This window comes from Somniosus microcephalus, chromosome 4 (assembly GCF_052327205.1).
Source record: "Somniosus microcephalus isolate GS21.2 chromosome 4, FLI_Smic_1.0, whole genome shotgun sequence".
Lineage (NCBI taxonomy): Eukaryota > Metazoa > Chordata > Chondrichthyes > Squaliformes > Somniosidae > Somniosus > Somniosus microcephalus.
Window position 1 is genome coordinate 250709809 of NC_140990.1, and position 20101 is coordinate 250729909.

Below are 20101 nucleotides of genomic sequence, written 5' to 3' on the forward strand. Positions count from 1 at the left end.
GCACACAATCGGCGTGCTCAAGCAGCGGTTCTGCTGTTTGGACCATTCGGGAGGAGCCTTGCAGTACTCACCAGAGAGAGTCTCCCACTTCGTCGTTGTCTGCTGCATGCTCCATAACCTCGCCACCCTGCGCACCCAGCCAATGCCAGCAGACATTGAAGGACCAGCAGAACAGGAGGGGGAGCAGGAGGAGGAGCAGGAGGAGGAGGAGGAGGAGGAGTGTAATGTATGTACCTTTAAGGGGAGAACTACTTTTTACAGCTCCTGTATACTGTAGTACCGGCAGTGACCACACCTGTATATAAACCCTGAGTAGTGCTCTGTACAGTTAGTTCTAGAGTAACCCTCATTCAGTAAACACCTATTGAATCGTTCCCTGCAGTCTGGTTGTCTAATTATTGAAGGACACAACATCAAGATACACGGATCTAACATTGGCGACGAGCAGATTCAAACCTACCTGCAACTCTGCATCACCTCCCAGGGATTCGCTCCTGGAGAACAGTGGAAGAAGGCCGAGTCCAGAAGCACGGGCGTCGACCACGGGAAACCCCCCAGTCATCCAGCGGAGATTTGAGCATCGCAGGGGAGGCTGTCGAGAGCCAGGCTTGGCTTTCCAGTCACGGTGGTCCAGCGAAACGGGCTGGCAACAGGTACTGCGCAGACCCTTCCCGGACAGCGGTGGCTAGAGCCGACCGACGGCACAGAAAAAGGCCGAGCAGCGTCGACGGGGGAGAGAGAGAGGGTAGAGCACACAGGGCGCAGCCGGTGTTCAGGACCGAGCGGCGTCAACGGGGGAGAGAGGCGAGAGAGAGCAGAGCGCAGCCGGTGTTCAAGGGCCGAACAGCGTCAACGGGGGAGAGAGGCGCGCAGGAAAACGCACAGAGCGCAGCCGGTGTTCAAGGGCCGAGCAGCGTCAGCGGGGAAGAAAGGAAAGTGCGGGAGACGCCATTTTAAGCCAGTCTAACCACACCCAAAAATGCCAAAGAGTGGCAGTATCACAGCGTTCGACAATGAAGTCGAAGATTGCACGACATATGTCGAATGCATAGAAGTATACTGCAAGGCGAATGAAGTGCCAGATGACAAGAAAGCGCTGGTATTGTTGAATTCAATGGGTGAAAAAACGTATGGCTTACTATGAAACCTAGTAACCCCAGAGAAGCCAGTAGAAAAGGATTTTGAAAACATAGTGTCAATCCTACAGGACCACTTAAACCCCACACCGCTGCTGATAGCAGAAAGATTTAAGTTTCACAAAAGGAACCAGCATAAAGATGAAAGTAATGCTGAGTATTTAACGGAACTGCGCAAGCTATCGAAACACTGCCAGTTTGGAACGGGACTAGCAGATACTTTAAGGGACAAGTTTGTGTGTGGGCTTCAAAGTGAAGGAACCCAGAAACGGCTTCTATCAGAAAAGGATCTTACGCTGGACAAGGCTTTCAGCATTGCAGTACCACACGAAGCAGCAGCACGGGGCGCGGCAGAGATACAACGTAGACCGCAAGAATATGGCACAAATGAAATGTCATACGGAACAGTGAAGTGCTATCGCTGCGGCAGAACAACACACGACCATAAGGATTGCTGGTTCAAGGACAAAGTGTGCAGACAGTGTGGAAAAGTAGGACACATAGCAAGAGTCTGCAGGTCGGGAAAGAAAACCAGCAGCAAGAAATCTCCACAGGAGAAGTACAAGAAGGTACATAAGGTGACGGAGAGTAGTTCAGACGAACAGAAGAGTGATACAGACTCCGGAAGCAAGGAGCTGGGTTGTCTGAAACTACATAATGTGATCAAAACGGAGGATCACCAAACTATCTGGGTCACGCTCAAGATAGCAGGAGTCCAAGTGAAAATGGAATTGGACACAGGATCAGCCCTAACAGTCATAAACCGAAGGGACTACAAGCGGCTATTCTCACATATACCCTTGAGAGATACAAAGATTGTCTTGAAGACGTACACGGGGCAAAAAGTCTACCCCAAAGGAAAAATAAGGGTGAACGTTATATATAACGGCAAGGAAACACCAAAAATGGACCTATATGTATTGCCAGATGGAGGACCACCACTACTAGGACGTGAATGGATCCGGAAGATACAGCTAGATTGGCATTCCATACAAGCACTGACTGTAGATGCCAAAAAGGATGACGACGTCACACCTGGACGACTGTCAAAAATGCTAACTGACGCACAAGAAGTGTTCCAGCAGGGACTCGGAACACTAAAAGGCATAACAGCGACGATCAAAATAGAGGAAAATGCAAGCCCAAAGTTTTTTAAGGCCAGACCGGTACCTTATGCGATCCGCCCAGCCGTCGAAGCAGAGCTGGAAGGTTTGGAACGTTCAGGAGTACTGTCCAAAGTGGACTGGAGCGAGTGGGCAACACCCATCATTCCTGTAATGAAGAGGTCATTGAGTAATACGCCTGGGGAACCAAAGAAGGTTCGCATCTGTGGGGACTTTAAGGTGACAGTGAACCCAGTCCTTCACACTGTACAATATCCGCTTCCACGGATTGAAGATATTTTCGCCTCGCTATCGGGAGGGAAACACTTCACTAAGATTGATCTGGCCCAGGCGCACCTGCAAATGGAGGTAGAAGAAGCCTCGAAACAGTACCTCATGATCAACACTCATAAAGGTCTCTACCAATACAATCGGCTGGTGTTCGGGGTAGCATCAGCTCCGGCTATTTTGCAAAGGGCAATGGAACAAGTCCTGCAAGGGTTTCCAGGGACCCAGTGTTATTTGGACGACATCCTGGTCACGGGCGAAAATGACAGTGATCACCTCGCCAACCTGGAGCAGGTGCTCACTAGATTGAAGGAATATGGGCTCCGAGCTAATCGCCACAAATGAGAGTTTTTCCAGAAGCAGATCTCGTATTGTGGCCACGTTATTGATAAAGAGGGGTTACATAAGTCCCCTGAAAAGATTGAGGCAGTAGTCAAGGCTCCAGCACCGGAAAATGTGTCACAACTGAGATCGTTCCTCGGGCTGGTGAACTACTACCATAAGTTCTTGCCGAATTTGTTTTCCGTACTACACCCACTGAACACCATACTGCAAACGGGGGTACCATGGAAGTGGAGTGACGAATGTAAATGAGCTTTCCAGAAGAGCAAAGCATTGATCACATCAAAAGAGGTGTTGGCTCATTTCAACCCAGCACTACCAATTCGGTTGGCGTGTGATGCATCACCCTATGGCATTGGAGCGGTGCTGTCGCACAAATTCCCGGACGGCTCGGAGAGGCCAGTGGCCTTTGCGTCTCGGTCACTAACCTCAGCCGAGCGTAACTACGCCCAGATTGACAGGGAGGCCCTCAACCTAGTGTGGGGAGTGAAAAAGTTCAATCACTATCTGCACGGGCAGAAGTTCACCTTGCTGACTGACCACCAACCACTTATCTCCATCTTTAATCCAAAGAAGGGCGTTCCGGTGATGACTGCACAACGGCTACAAAGATGGTCCCTTTTTCTAGGGGCGCACCAATATGAAATCGAGTATAAGGGCACGAAACAGCATGGAAATGCTGATGGGCTATCACGCCTACCACTGCCTACTGCGGAGGAAGCACCAGTAGTGGATCCTGTCGAAATATTTCATTCGACTATAATTGAATGCTTGCCAGTAACTAACGCTGGTATAGAGAAGGAGACCCGAAATGACCCAACACTGTCTCGGGTATATGATTTGACGGTGAAGGGATGGCCAGCACATGGCGACTCACTGTTGCCAGCATTCTCATCCAGAAGAGAACAGCTGTCAGTATGCCAGGGGACCTTGATGTGTGGATCCCGAGTGGTAATTCCACCCAAGTTAAGGGAGAGAGTGCTCAATGAGCTTCACAAAGGTCATCTGGGATGGGTGAAAATGAAAAGCCTTGCTAGGGCTTATGTGTGGTGGCCGGGGATCGATCAGCAAATCGAGGACCTGACAAAGAGCTGCTCAGGATGCCAGAAGGTCCAAAATGCACCACCACATGCCCCCCTACACCCATGGGAGTGGCCCTCATCTCCATGGCAACGGGTACATATTGATTTTGCTGGTCCATTCATGGACTCAATGTTTTAATAGCCGTGGATGCGCACTCGAAATGGCTTGAGGTGATCAAAATGTCCTCCATCACCATGGAGAAAACTATTGCAGTCCTACGGACCATTTTTGCCAGGAACGGCTTGCCAGAGCAGATTTGCTCTGATAACGGACCACAGTTTGTGTCCGAAGAGTTTCGAAGATTTATGAAAAGGAATGGGGTAAGGCATTACACATCCGCCCCGTATCATCCAGCCACAAATGGATTGGCTGAGAGGTTCGTACAAACCTTTAAAAAAGCAGTAAGGGCCATGTGCGATGACGACATTCCACTGCAGCATAAGGTGGACAATTTCCTGTTAGCCTACAGAAATGCGACACATACAGTCACCAACCAGTCCCCGGCCATGATGTTCTTTAACCGAAGGTTGAGATCTCGTCTGGATTTGCTCAGACCAAATGTACGAAGAGATGTTGAGAATAAGCAATTCCAGCACATCAATGAGAAGCCGACAAGGAGCTTCAATGTAGGGCAACCAGTCTTGGCCCGCGACTACCGAACAGAGAAATGGCAACCAGGAACGATATGCACATGGCAGGGGCCAGTAATGTACACAGTGGATGTTGGGGAGAACATTGTGAGACGCCATGCTGACCAATTCCTAGAGTCACAGGAACGAATCAACCCCATGTCTCGCCCATACGTACCTGGTGATGAACCCAACGTTCAGGTAGCATCTACCCCAGAAACAGTAGCATCAGAAGCGGATGAACCAACCGACGACAGGGGGCCAGAATCGCCTCCGCACCAAGAGCAAGACACTTGGGAAAGGCGCTATCCAGAAAGGATCAGGAAGCCTCCCCAAAGACTGAATTTATAAATAGACTATTTTCAGCTAATGTTGCATGTTAAAAGTGTTAATTGTAATTAGTTTGATATTTAATTGTTAAATGAGTGTTATGGACTGTTACTCTAAAAGGGGAGGAATTGTAATGTATGTACCTTTAAGGGGAGAACTACTTTTTACAGCTCCTGTATACTGTAGTACTGGCAGTGACCACACCTGTATATAAACCCTGAGTAGTGCTCTGTAGAGTTAGTTCTAGAGTAACCCTCATTCAGTAAACACCTGTTGAATCGTTCCTTGCAGTCTGGTTGTCTAATTATTGAAGGACACAACATCAAGATACACGGATCTAACAAGGAGGACCAAGACGGGAGGGTCCGAGAAAGTGGAAGGGCCGTCCGTCAGAGGCTGATAAGGAGTCGGTTCTAGGCCCCTCTCACGGACTGCTTGCTGCCATTGGAAGACCACGAATGGAACCATTCGGATAACCCAAAGCCTATGAAGGCCACAATGATTGTAAATAGCAGACATGGCCAATGACATTAAAATTCTTTGTTTATTTTGAAAACTGTGCTTCCTTCCAACATGACAAAGCAATGGCAACTGAAAGCTTAACTAACAAACTAACACATAAGTGGCTCGCACACCTGGGAGACTATCCAAAACATGAGTAACATTCAGAACACGTGACTCGCACACCCGGGAGACTATCCAAAACATGACTAACATTCAGACCACCATCCACGGCCTTGATTTCTAGAAATAGGATGTTTCTGCAGCTCCTTCTACTCTTTCCCCTTTGATGGAGATCTACTTCTCTTGTGAGAACGGCCCCTTCCCTCCCTGCAGCTCCTCCGTAATGGGACCCCCGTGGCTGCATGAAGGCTGGGGGACGCCTGCTGACTGTCCGACTGCGCTGATGCCCCTGAGGGATGGCCTGGACGGACTCTGGGCTTGGAGGGGCCGGATGCTGACTGCTCCAATTGGGCATGGGTGGAAGCAGTCTGTCCTGCAGGTGATGGCAGCTGCAGTGGAGACGTGCCAGCATTGGCATCAGGAATGCTGACATCCTGAGAGCGGACACCAGCTTCGTGGTTGGCCAACACACTGGCACTCTGACGGGGCAGCACCGCAGCATGCGGACCCATCGGCTGGTCCACAGATTGCTGGCCTGATGTGGTGCTGCAAGGGCCCCGGGTAATCCTGCCTGAACCACGGAGGGTGGCAGCAGCCAGTGCTTGTGTGGCCTCAATCTGCCTCTGCATGAGGCCAGCGAGGGACTGCATGGCAGGTGCCAGTGCATCGGTGAAGCCCTGGACAGTCCTTTCCAGTGATGTTGCGACACCCTGGACAGTCCTTTCCAATGATGTCGCGACGCCCTGGGCAGTCTTTTCCAGGGCTGCCCCAAAGCCCTGGGCACTCCTTTCCTGTGCTGCCCCGAAGTCCTGCACAATCCTTTCCTGTGCTGCCCCGAAGTCCTGCACATCCTTTCCTGTGCTGCCCCGAACTCTTGCACACTCCTTGCCAGTGTCTCGACGGCTTCAGGCATCCTTCCAACTGCAGCCATCAGCTCAGTGTGCCTGAGTCGAGCCTGGGTGCTCATTTCAGCGAGGGAACGCACCTCTTCTGCGCTCTGTGCAGCAGTCATCATGGCCTGACGCACCCTCCGGGGAGATGCATGCTCCCGAACTTCCCTCCCCCCCTTGCGCTGCTGGAGGCCGCTGGTTCCTGCAACTGGTTCCTCCTCAGATCCATCCCCCCCGCTCCCTTCCAGGGAAGCACTATCCCCAGTCTGCATATGGGCTGGCTCACCTGAGGGTGGGACGGATGGTCCGGCTTCCTCCTGGTCGTCGCCTCCGGAGTCAGTGTCCCTGGCAGCTAGATGGCCCGGCTCCCGAGCTGGTGATGCAGCATCTGAAAGCAGGGAGGGTGAAGAGTGGATTTAGCGAAAGGCCAGGGTGGTAGCAAGGGATGCAAGAGTGCTGCAATGCTCTGACATGGGTCCAGGCTGAAAAAGCATGCTGGTGGGGGGAACAAGTGGAAGGAGAGAGTTCAAAAAGGTGATGACCTTACCATCGTTGTGTACAATGGGGTCGGCAGCTCCAGTAGTGACATGACCTATCATACGGCCTCCAGCAATCTGGTGGACTCTTTCCTCCAGGTCCGTCAGTTCCTGCAACTGAGGAGGGCCCCCGCCAGTACGATTCTGTTCCCTCCGGTTCCTGGCCAGTTTGCCCTGCAGGAGAAAGGACGGGAAGTTCTGAAACATGCTGCCCTGAGTTGTCATCTCATGCCCCCCCATGGTGGATCAGCCCTTACAGTATGCCCTGAGTTGTCATCTCATGCCCCCCCATGGTGGATCAGCCCTTACAGTATGCCCTGAGTTGTCATCTCATGCCCCCCATGGTGGATCAGCCCTTACAGTGTGCCCTGAGTTGTCATCTCATGCCCCCCATGGTGGATCAGCCCTTACAGTATGCCCTGAGTTGTCATCTCATGCCCCCCCATGGTGGATCAGCCCTTACAGTATGCCCTGAGTTGTCATGTCATGCCCCCCCCATGGTGGATCAGCCCTTACAGTATGCCCTGAATTGAATGTGCGTATGCGTTCCCAGAAAGGGCCATGGGTCCTGGCTGACAGATGGCCATTGGGGCATCGCGCACCCTCTGGCCATAAAGTCAGGTGCAGACGGAGGGATGAAGAAGATTGCCAACAAGCCACTCACCCTAACGACCCGAGTGAGATCGTTGAACTTCTTCCTGCATTGCACAGGAGTCCTGGGTGCCACGCTGCTGGAGTTGACTCTTTGACAAACGTCCCTCCAAGCTCTGCGGTACTCGTTCTGAGGAGGCCTCTTGCCATTGTCAGGGTACAGCACTGCTCGTCGGCGCTCCACTGCGTCAACCAAAGCATCCAATGCCCTTTGGGAAAAACGCTCCGCTCTCTGCCTCACACTCTCCATCTTGTCAAAGTTTGCAACGCCTCAGTTTGCACAGCGCCGAAATTGAGGCCTACAGGGCGATGAGTCTGGCTGCTGAACCTAAATGACCCGCCCCTTTAAGAGCTGGCTGGCGCCTGCATGTCTCGTGGTCATCGATTATTGACAGCACCTGCGCTGAGCCCGTCCGCCCAGATATTGAGTAGCGCCGGCAGGTTAGCACCTTAGGAGTCCCGTGCAGCGCCTGATTTAACGCCGCAATCACCCTCAGGGGCGCAGCAACCCAATATCGCTGGAGGTGGCGATAAGTTGCGCCTGGCGATAAAATTTGCGCATCGCCAATTCTAGCGCCCTGAGCAGGGCTATACCCAATTTCTTCCCCGCTGAGTTTTGGTGCGGTGGCAATAAGTGCACTATAATTGGCTGCAACACCCATGGGCTAATGAAGGGAAAAATTAAACAGGATTCCAGTTTCTGATCAGTATCCAGTGACCCTTGGTACAAAGTGCACATATCTCGATGTTATTTGAGGATAGGATGAAGGTTGCCTGTGATGCCTCTACAGTCAAATAGGTGATGAACTAACACTATGTGAGCACCTACACAAAAAATGGCCACCTGGATGAAGTACTGGAGGGCTGTCGGAATGCCAGGAACTGTATTCCAGCATGAGTCTCTGCCTTCAGGAAAGATGGTGAAAAAATTGGAGAGGGAAAAAAAAAGAAAATTCTGTATAACCTGAGTGAATAAGAAGTGGTTTGATATACTGGAACAGTTCTGAGTTTATATAGAGCTGATAGTATAAGTAGTTACCACATCAGGAAAAATTGTGACTTCGCAAAAATGTGCTTATTATCAGGAATCTGCTGCGAATGATTCTCAATTAAGTTAAGCCATTTTGCAAAGTTCATTATTCAGACATGTACTTACTCTGATGACAGGCCGAGACCGCCCATACACACTCCTAGCAACGGACACACACCTGTAATACCCAGGGCACTCCCAGTTCAATGAGTCAGAGTACATGAGTTGCATAATTGCATATTTTGTTGCTGCGTAATACCTCAAAGCTTAAAATCACATTGCATTTATCTTAACAGTAGAGGTTTGGGCTTTTATTCACACAGGGTGTGACTGCAGATTCAGTTTAACGCTGCTGTTCCACAGCTTCTATAGTCCTTATAGAGTACACATTCCAACACATTTCCAATTCATCAGATACTGCCTGGTGCTCACAAACTAATCAAACACACAGACACAAGGGAGAAGAGATGGCAAACAACCAGCTCAGCAAAGGGATGACGTGAAGTGAAAATTTGTACATTAAGTGTAAGGAAAACTAATCCTAGAGTATAATGCGGATGAGCTTTGAAGTTGCTTATCATTAAGATCAGTTTTTGTTTGCACACGGCCAAACAGTGCTTCTGATACTAGAAATTACATGTACTTCAATAATCCTTTTGAAAGCCAGCCTGTTGCCATTGTACAGTACCTTGTTCTTTAGAGATTGCAATGTTCAGGTGACATCTGCTAATTGGGTAGTAAAAGAATAAGCCTATCTACAAAGCATTGATGAAAAGAGTTAATAAATTTTCTAGAATTTTATGGAACATCTGTTACAACTTTTATGGGTTTTTTTTTAAATGCATTAAAAGAAATGCAGAATCAAATTGCTTTAATACATGTTGTGAAACTTTTACTTTACAAACAAAACCTTGAATTCCAACTCGGAGGGAAGGGCGTGAGGGGGAGGGCAGTAGGGGAGAGGATAAAGGAGATGGAGGGGAGGGAAGGAGAGGAGGAAAAAGGGGTTGGAAGAGAGGAAGAGGAAGAAGGGAAGCAGGAGAGAATGGAGAGGAAACAGGAGGGGAGGGAGAGGAGAGGAAACAGGAGGGGAGAGGAGAGGAGAGGAAACAGGAAGGGAGAGGAGAGGAGAGGAAACAGGAGGGGAGGGAGAGGAGAGGAAACAGGAGGGGAGGGAGAGGAGAGGAAACAGGAGGGGAGGGAGAGGAGAGGAAACAGGAGGGGAGGGAGAGGTGGAGTGGGGAGGAGCGGAGGGGTAGCTATGGAACCATACCTCAGCAATTTCTTTAGGAGGGGAGGGGAACAAATTGAGGGGGTGATATAATAAAGGAGGATACTTGAGGGAAAAACTGGCAGCAAACCCCTTTTTGTTTTTTTTACCAATAGTTCCCACAGACCCACTACACAGCCTTCTCTTTCAGCTGGGAGCTTGAGACATAGGGGGGAAAATTTGCTTCCTTTGCGCCTCCCGTTAGAGGGCGCTAATGGGTCGCAAAGCAACTAGCGCCCGGGCGCAGCGATGTTTGCGTCGCTCGCGAAATTGACCAGACATTTTGTGGCGGCACTAAACACTACCGCCATGATCTCCTGCGCCCGCAGAGCGTGACGTTAGTCGAGCGTGCAACACTCCAGTAGCACCCCGGACCGGATATTGAGTGGCACCCCCTGCCTTACCACCTGCCGCTTGCAATGACAGGTTGAGGGGTGCGTTTTGCAGTCGGGAAGGGACTGGGGGAGCTCTATTTAAAGGCGACCGCTTCCTGACTTTTTTTGTCGGCGACATTTTTGCGCCATGCATTCTGAGAGAGAGAGAGAGAGACTTCTGGAGAGATTCAATGCTGTGTGAAGGAGTTTTGGGTACTGAGCTGCACTTTGCAGGTTCATTTTGATTTGTCCTTCCTTGTATCGATTTAGAAGATACTATGGGGGCTGCACTTTGAACTCTTTCCCTGGGCCTCTCCATTGTTCTTTCCAGAAGATTTGATGTACAGGTCTCTCCAGGCCCAGATTCAAGGCTGCAATGAGCAGGATGTGGATGGAGAACAAGATCAACCCTCCCCTTTAAGAACTGGCCGGCGCCAGTGTGTCTGTGTTCCATTGCTGACTGACATCGCATGAGCTTCGCCAGCGCTCTGAGTTAGCGCCTCGCTCCTCGGCATTAGCGCCTTAAGAGAGGTGTGCAGCGCCTGATTTAGCGCTCCAATCAACTCCAGGGGCGATAAAAGCCAAGTTTGCAGTCAGAGGCGATAATTAGCGCCAGGCGCTAAACTTTGCGCCCGGCCGATACTTGTGCCCCAAACGGGGCGATACTGAATTTCTCCCCCATAGAATTAATGTTTTCATAGACACCATCATTGCCACTCCACAACAAGCACAACCACTGTTGTCAGTTACCATCATCGTATTGTAAAGCTTCTTTACCCTAAAAGTGCTTGACTCGGCAATATTAATTTATATTATATAGCAGTTATAATGTTCACTTGTATCAATCAGTGAAATCAATCCTGCTGTCTTCTGCATTACATCTGTTATATGGGACAACACTCTGGTGTATGTTCCAATGCAGTAACACATCTTGGAAAGAGATAATAATCATTTGTAGTTAATGAGCAACTGGTAGGTAAAGGGGTTTGATCTCTTTGAAAAAAAGGGGCAGGCATGTTGTGCCTAATCACCTTTTCCTGCTCCTAAAAGTTATGTTCATACGTATTTTCACATTTTTAATGTCTGGCTGCTAGCAGGCTGTGTGCAAACTATTTATGGACTTCTGTCCTCTTTAGGATCAGCTTCAACTTAAATTCATTGCATATAAGGTAGCCAAATCTAATGGGAGGATAGAGGATTGGGAAAACTTTAAAAGACAGCAAAAAATAACAAAAAGATTGATTAAGAAAGGGAAGATAGATTATGAAAGTAAATTAGCAAAAAATATAAAAACAGATAGTAAGAGTTTTTATAGTTATATAAAAAGAAAAAGGGTGGCTAAAGTAAATGTTGGTCCCTTAGAGGATGAGACCGGGAAATTAATGGTGGGAAATATGGAGATGGCAAAAACACTGAATGAATATTTTGTATCAGTCTTTACAGTAGAAGACACTAAGAATATCCCAACACTGGACAAACAGGGGGCTAAAGGGGGGGAGGAGCTAAACACGATCAAAATCACTAAGGAAGTGGTACTCGGTAAAATAATGGGACTCAAGGCGGATAAATCACCTGGACCAGATGGCTTACATCCTAGGGTCTTGAGGGAAGTGGCGGTAGGGATTGTGGATGCATTGGTAATAATTTTCCAAAACTCCCTGGACTCAGCAAAGGTCCCGGCAGACTGGAAAACTGCTAATGTAACACCCTTATTTAAAAAGGGCAGTAGACAGAAGGCTGGAAACTATAGACCGGTTAGCCTAACATCTGTGGTAGGTAAAATTTTGGAGTCCATTATTAAGGAGACAGTAACAGGACATTTGGATAATCATAATTTAATAGGACAAAGTCAGCATGGTTTTATGAAGGGAAAGTCATGTCTAACAAATTTGCTGGAGCTCTTTGAGGAAGTAACATATAGGGTGGATAAAGGGGAACCAGTGGACGTAGTGTATTTAGACTTCCAAAAGGCATTTGACAAGGTGCCACACAAAAGATTATTGCTTAAGATAAAAAATCACGGGATTGGGGGTAATATTCTGGCATGGATAGAGGATTGGCTATCTAACAGAAGGCAGAGAGTTGGGATAAATGGTTCATTCTCAGACTGGCAATCAGTAACTAGTGGTGTTCCGCAGGGGTCAGTGCTGGGTCCCCAACTCTTTACAATCTATATTAACGATTTGGAGGAGGGGACCGAGTGTAGCATATCAAAGTTTGCAGATGATACTAAGATGGGAGGGAAAGTAGTGAGTGAGGAGGACATAAAAAACCTGCAAGGGGACATAGACAGGCTAAGTAAGTGGGCAGAGATTTGGCAGATGGAATACAATACTGGAAAGTGTGAGGTTATGCACTTTGGCAGGAAAAATCATAGAGCAAGTTATTATCTTAATGGCAAGAAACTGGAAAGTACTGAAGTACAAAGGGATCTGGGGGTCCTGGTGCACGAAACTCAAAAGGTTAGTATACAGGTGCAGCAAGTGATTAAGAAGGCCAATGGAATGTTGGCTTTCATTGCTAGGGGGATAGAATATAAAAATAGGGAGGTATTGCTTCAGTTGTACAAGGTATTGGTGAGACCGCACCTGGAATACTGCGTACAGTTTTGGTGTCCATACTTAAGAAAGGACATACTTGCTCTCGAGTCAGTACAAAGAAGGTTCACTCGGTTAATCCCGGGGATGAGGGGATGGACATATGAGGAGAGGTTGAGTAGATTGGGACTCTACTCATTGGAGTTCAGAAGAATGAGAGACGATCTTATTGAAACATATAAGATTGTGAAGGGGTTGGATCGGGTGGATGCGGGGAGGATGTTCCCGGTGATGGGTGAAACTAGAACTAGGAGGCATAGTCTTCGAATAAGGGGCTGCTCTTTCAAAACTGAGATGAGGAGGAACTACTTCACTCAGAGGGTGGTAGGTCCATGGAATATGCTGCCCCAAAAAGCTGTAGAAGCTACATCATTACATAAATTTAAAACAGAAATAGACAGTTTCCTAGAAGTAAAGGGAATTAAGGGTTATGGGGAGCAGGCAGGAATTTGGACATGAGTCTAGGTTTGGATCGGTCATGGCCCTGTGGGTAGCGGAGCGGGCCCAGGGACCGTGTAGCCTGATCCTGCTCCTATTTCGTGTGTCTAATTCTGTTAGATTCAGGAGATGGTTCTGTGATAGTGGATTGGCGGTTAGGATCAGATCAGCCATGATCTTATTGAATGGCGGAGCAGGCTCGAGGGGCCGATTGGCCTACTCCTGCTCCTATTTCTTATGTTCTTATGTTCTTATGTTCTTTTGAAGAAAGAAGGAAAATTCAACGGTTATGACACAAAAAAGAATCCACTCTACTCTAGACCAGGACGGTCCCTCTTCATAGCTGTGATGTTACCTTCCTGTATTGATTCTGGCAGATGACTCACCTGTATTTTCGTATTGTGTGCTGCTACAGCATGTGGTAATTTGTTCAATGTTCATGATTCCCATACGCATGGAGAAATAATTTACAATGTCATTTCCCTAACCTAACCCATCCCTGCAATGTTATTTTTTTTATAACCATTAAAGGTGGCATCACACAGAGGGCCCAGTGTATAGACAAGGCCAGTGATATCATTCTTACCCTACACTGAAACTAACCACTCGGATTTACAGCAATATACAACAAAATAAAAATTAAACGATCTGAGGTTTTTGATAATACTGATGTTTTTGGTGATGTTTTTCATTCTATACATCTCTCCTGTTGTACTGACCATGATAAAAAGTTGACAAAAACAACATGCTGCAGATGCTGGAAATCTGAAATAAAAACAGAAAATGCTGGCAGCACTCAGCAGTTCAGGCAGAATCAATGGAGATAGAAACAGTTAACATTTCAAGTTGATGGCCTTTCATCAGTTCTGATGAAAGATAAAAAGTTGTTTTGCTATTGTTATGTGTAAAAAGTGTACAGCTGGACACCTTAAAGCATCATTCAGCACTCAAAGAACCCAAACAGTTCTGGCAAGTGTTCATTTTTTCCCTTCGCTCCAATACCACCAGCCACAAGCTATCACCGGAGCTTTAGGGAAGCAGGTGGTGAGATTCAATCACTACCTGAATTTGCCCCCTTACCAATAATACTGCAAAGACACTGCTTAAACTCTGTGTTCACCCCTGCTCATTTATTCCCAAAACACATCAGCACAAGCATGGCAACAAGAGGGCAGTAGGACTATTTGCCATTCATTTGCATCAATCAATAATAATTTAAACTGCATAGTAACAGCAGCAGGAGGATATATAGGAGCAAGGAGGACAAGTACACATTTGGTGTTAACCGTGGCTCAGCTGGTAGCTCTCTTGTCCCTGAGTCAGAGTGGGTTCAATTCCCACTTCAGAAACTTCAGCACAAAATCTAGGCCGATGCTTCAGTGTAGTACTGAGGGAGTGCTGCACTGTCGAAGGTGCCGTCTTTCGGTTGAGACTTTAAACCGAGGCCCTGTCACCCACTCAGGTGGACGTAAAAGATCCCATGACAGTATTTCGAAGAAGAGCAGAAGAGTTCTCCCTGGTGTCCTGGACAATATTTATCCCTCAACCAACATCACTAAAACACTTTATCTGGTCATTATCTCATTGCTGTTTCTGGGACCTTCCTATGTGCAAATTGGCTGCCACATTTCCTATAGTACAACACGGACGTCCTGAGTTCATGAAAGGCACTATATAAATGCAAGTCTTTCTTTGTTTTAACTCCATCCCCGAGATGGAGAAATCCCATGGTACTGATGTTTTGTTTTATGTGTTATTATCTCATCTTGATGACTGAAGCCACAGCAGCATCTTCACACACTAAAAATAAAACATTTAAACCCTGAAATTCCACCAGGTGAGTTACGCTGCATTTGCACCAATGGGACATGAGTTGTTTGCCCCAGAATTTTGTGACTCAGCTTATTTGCATATCACTTGGAGGAGTATTGGCTAAAACCTTGTGTAAAACAGGAGTAATATGCTAGGGCGCTTGGAAATTAGAGTGCAGCCTTTAAAAAGCCCGTTTTGGCTGAAGGTTGAAGCAGCAGATAAGTAGCAGAGTGATTGGGGTCGATTTTCATTCAGGTGCAGGGAATTGGCGGTTTCCCCGAATTTAGTAATTCCGACACGATTGTAAATGGGTCTGTGAGATTGATGCAAATTTAACACAATTGGCCAATTGATTTCCAGCGTGTGGGAAGCCTTGGCAATTGAGTATTTCCAGTCAGAAAGTCGCAGAACACGACATAATTGCTGCTGCTTTTAAGGTCCACAGCAAGCCTTGCTTCCTCTGCAGGCTTCCAACCTTCAACATTAAGATGGCACAGGAGCCTGCAGGAGGAACGGCCAGATCTGCGCCCAAATTTGATGAGGCTTCACTACAGGCATTATTGGATGGTGCTAGGGCCCACAGGGAGGTCCTCTTCCCTTCTTCAGGGAGGAAGAGGCCTCCCAGCCAGACCAAGGCTGTGTGGCTAGAGGTGGCAGGTCAAGTCAACTCCTTGGGGCTAACACGAAGAACGTGGTTGCAGTGCAGGAAAAGATTCCATGACCACCTTCGCACTGGAAAAAGTAAGTACTGTATGATGTTTCCATTACCCTCAATCTGATCCCCATTGCCTTTCCTCACCAGCACTCAGCTTTAGCAATCTCTTCCTGCACATCCCACTTGACACTCACATCCATGGACCCTTAGCCATTCCCTCTCTCTCTATGCTCACATTAAACTAACTATTGGACCATGTAGCCCTCACACTCCCTCTCACTCTGATGCTTTGAACACAACTGACAACACAGAGGGAGGGCCCTTGGTATTGCAACCTCACTCCATCTTTGTCTCCTTCTAAGTATCCATGCTATGCAATCTCTACACTCACTCCTTCATTCTCACTCAACCTCCACTTGTCTCCCTCATTGCAGGAGAAGAGAGCTCACAACAGGAGAGAGCGAGCCAGGACAGGAGGAGGGCCGCCCTCATTAGCCCACCTCACCCCCTGGGAGGAAGGCGTGCTGGAGATTGTCGGGGCTGACCGAGATGTGGACGTTGGAGAAGGACAGGCAGGAGCATCCCCGCAAGCTGGTGACAGAATAGTTTTCCATCTCTCTCATTGGCATTGCATGAGTCGCTGATAATGATTCTGAAGCTACATCATATGGACTTATGATCATCTGCAAAATGCAATGTGCATGTAACCTTGCCATCACATCTCTAACTTTTTCCTTGACTCCCCCACAGGACCATCGAGAGCCCCCATCCCCACAGTGCAGGAGGAAGAGCCTGAGCAGCCAGACTCTTCAGAGGAATCTGCAACCTCTGAGGGCGCAGCGTCATCAGAAATAAGCACACCCAGCACCAGCGCAGACACTCACACCTCGGTGGGACCTTCGGAACATAGAGTAGAGTTGTCACCTGGTGTATCACAGCTCACAAGTGAGCATCAGCAGATTGTAGAGACAGGGACAGCAGTGGAGAGTCCTCGTCGGAGGGCGCAGGACTCTGCCAGCTCGGCCCAGCTGCATGTCGACCCTCTGCCTCTGGGTCCATCCATAAGATCAGAGGTGATGGAACTCCAGGCACAGATGCAGGAGTCTCTGGCAGGTTTTGTCTCTAGTGTCGCTGCAAGTGTGGAGCGAATGGAGGAGTCCATTGCGAACATGAGCAGAGCCTTTGTGGAGTCATTGGCGCATGAATGCATCAACATGGAAAGGATGGCTACCTACGTGGAAATGATTGCTGCCTTTGTGGTAAGGCTGGCTACGGTAGAGGAGAGGAGGGTTACGGCCATGGAGGAGGTTAGTCGCCAGGGTATGGAAAACATGGTGAGTGTTCAGAATAGAATGACATCTCTTGAGGAGCGATGGGCATCTATTGAACAGAGAAACCAGGCCTTCATGGAAGTCCTTCTGAGTAGGACTGCCATTGCAGATATGGGTCCCCATGGCCCCCCTGATGTGCAGCAAGGTGCTCTCAAGCCATTTGAGGGCACTGAGGGGGACCTGACTCATGAGACGAGGTTGGTGGCAGCCCTCAAGGAAGTGGGGGCTCCTCTCCAAGTGCTCACACTTCCATGCCACTGCAGAGCCCCGCCAGAGTACACACCCAATGGAGATAGAGGTCTCAACCCCTGCACAGCCGCAGGAACAGCAGACTGCTGGCGAGCCCTCACAGGCTCACCATCCCAGAGGACGCCCGCCAAAGGTGTCGAGACAGGAGCAGCAGGAAAGTGAGCAAGGGGCCTCCACATCTGCTGAAGCCACAGGGGAACCACTACGTAGGAGCACGCGTAAGAGGAAAATAAAGCACTAATAGTCACAAGGGTAGTCACTTGGGTGAAATGTTGTGTTTATTTTAAAAATGCCATCAGCTGGTTATTGTAAATAAAATTTCTGATGGCAACTTCTGCAGTTGTGGCGTGTGTCATTTCGCGAATGGGGCTGGAGGTCCTCTAATGCCAAGAGGGAAAGGAAAAAAAGGCCTCCCATGCTTCTGCTACGTGCCTCAGTTGAGGAAGCGCTGAGTGATGGTGGCGAGAGGGGTCTCGCAGGAGGTCACACTGGAGATGGGTGTCAGGCTCCAAACTTCCACAGCTGTGGTTATGCCTTCTAAAAGTTCCCCCAGACCTGAGAGAACAAAGTCCTGCCACCTGCAACTGATGACTGATCAAATATCCTCTTTAATGTTGGACCTGCAGCTGATAGTCAGCAAGCCAATAGTGTTCACGTCAGGTTTCACAGGCGTCATCCCCACCAGGCGCGTTTTACGTGGGAAAAGGGTTAAACAGGCAAGGGCCTGTTAAAATGGGATTATAAAGGCCAATCAGTGCTGTTTAAGGGCCCTAAAGACCAGTCCCACCTGTTGCAGGCGGGATTGATTCGGGTCAATCAGACACACCTAGGTTAAAATGGCGTGGAGGCGGGAACCAGGCGGGGGGGGCGGGGTCGTGACACCTAGGTTTTGCGATTTTAAACCCCCGCATGCCTAAAAGCCCACCTCACGGCCCAATGAAAATCGAGGCCATTGAGTCACTCACTTCTCTGTCAGGCAACTTGACTGGAAGACTCATGAATATTACTGGGCAACTTTTCAGGAACTTTGGGATGTATGCCATTCCTCCTCCTGATAAACCTCATAGGGTGGGGTGGGGGTGGATCAGAACCTCCCACTGGTCTCACACTGCCTGAAGCATGCTATAGACAGAGCTAAGCGATCCCACAATCAACAGATCAGGTCAAAGCTCTACAGTCCTGCCACATCCAGTCGTGAATGGTGGTGGACCATTAAACAACTAACGGGAGGAGGAGGCTCCATGAATATCCCCATCCTCAATGATGGTGGAGCCCAGCACGTGAGTGCAAAAGACAAGGCTGAGTGTTTGCAACCAACTTCAGCCAGAAGTGCCGAGTGGATGATCCATCTCGGCCTCCTCCGAAGGTCCCCACCATCACAGAAGCCAGTCTTCAGCCAATTCGATTCACTCCACGTGATATCAAGAAACGACTGAGTGCACTGCATACCGTAAAGGCTATGGGCCCCGACAACATCCCGGCTATCGTGCTGAAGACTTGTGCTCTAGAACTAGCCACGCCTCTAGCCAAGCTGTTCCAGTACAGCTACAACACTGGCATCTATCTGACAATGTGGAAAACTGGCCAGGTATATCCTGTCCACAAAAAGCAGGACAAATCCAATCCAGCCAATTACCGCCACATCAGTCTACTCTCAATCATCAACAAAGTGATGGAAGGTGTCATCGACAGTGCTATCAAGCGGCACTTACCCACCAATAACCTGCTCACTGATGCCCAGATTGGGTTCCGCCAAGATCACTCAGCTCCTGACCTCATTACAAACTTGGTCCAAACATGGACAAAGGAGCTGAATTACAGAGGTGAGGTGAGAGTGACTGCCCTTGACATCAAGGCAGCATTTGACCGAGTGTGACATCAAGGAGCCCTAGTAAAACTGAAGTCAATGGGAATTGGGGGAAAACTCGCCACTGGCTGGAGTCATACCTAGCACAAAGGAAGATGGTTGTGGTGGTTGAAGGCCAATCATCAGAGCCCCAGGACATCGCTGCAGGAGTTCCTCAGGGCAGTGTCCTAGGCCCAACCATCTTCAGCTGCTTCATTAATGACCTTCCCTCCAACATAAAATCAGAAATGGGGATGTTCGCTGATGACTGCACAGTGTTCAGTGCCATTCACAACTCCTCAGATAATGAAGCAGTCCATGCCTGCATGCAACAAGACCTGGACGATGTTCAGGCTTGGGCTGATAAGTGGCAGGTAACATTCGCGCCACACAAGTGCCAGGCAATGACTATCTCCAACAAGCGAGAGTCTAACCACCGCCCCTTGACATTCAATGGCATTACCATCACCAAATCCCCCATCATCAAGATCCTGGGGGATCACCATTGACCAGAAACTTAACTGGACCTGCCACATAAATACTGTGGCAACAACAGCAGGTCAGAGGTTAGGTATTCTGTGGCGAGTGTCTCATCTCCTGACTCCCCAAACCTTTCCCACCATCTACAAGGCACAAGTAAGGAGTGTGATGGAATGCTCTCCACTTGCCTGGATGAGTGCAGCTCCAACAACACTCAAGAAGCTCGACACCATCCAAGACAAAGCAGCCCGCTTGATTGGCACCCCATCCACCACCTTAAACATTCACTCCCTCCACCACCGGCATACCGTGTCTGCAGTGTGTACCATCTACGAGATGCACTGCAGCAACTCGCCAAGGCTTCTTCGGCAGCACCTTCCAAATCCACGACCTGTTCCACCTAGAAG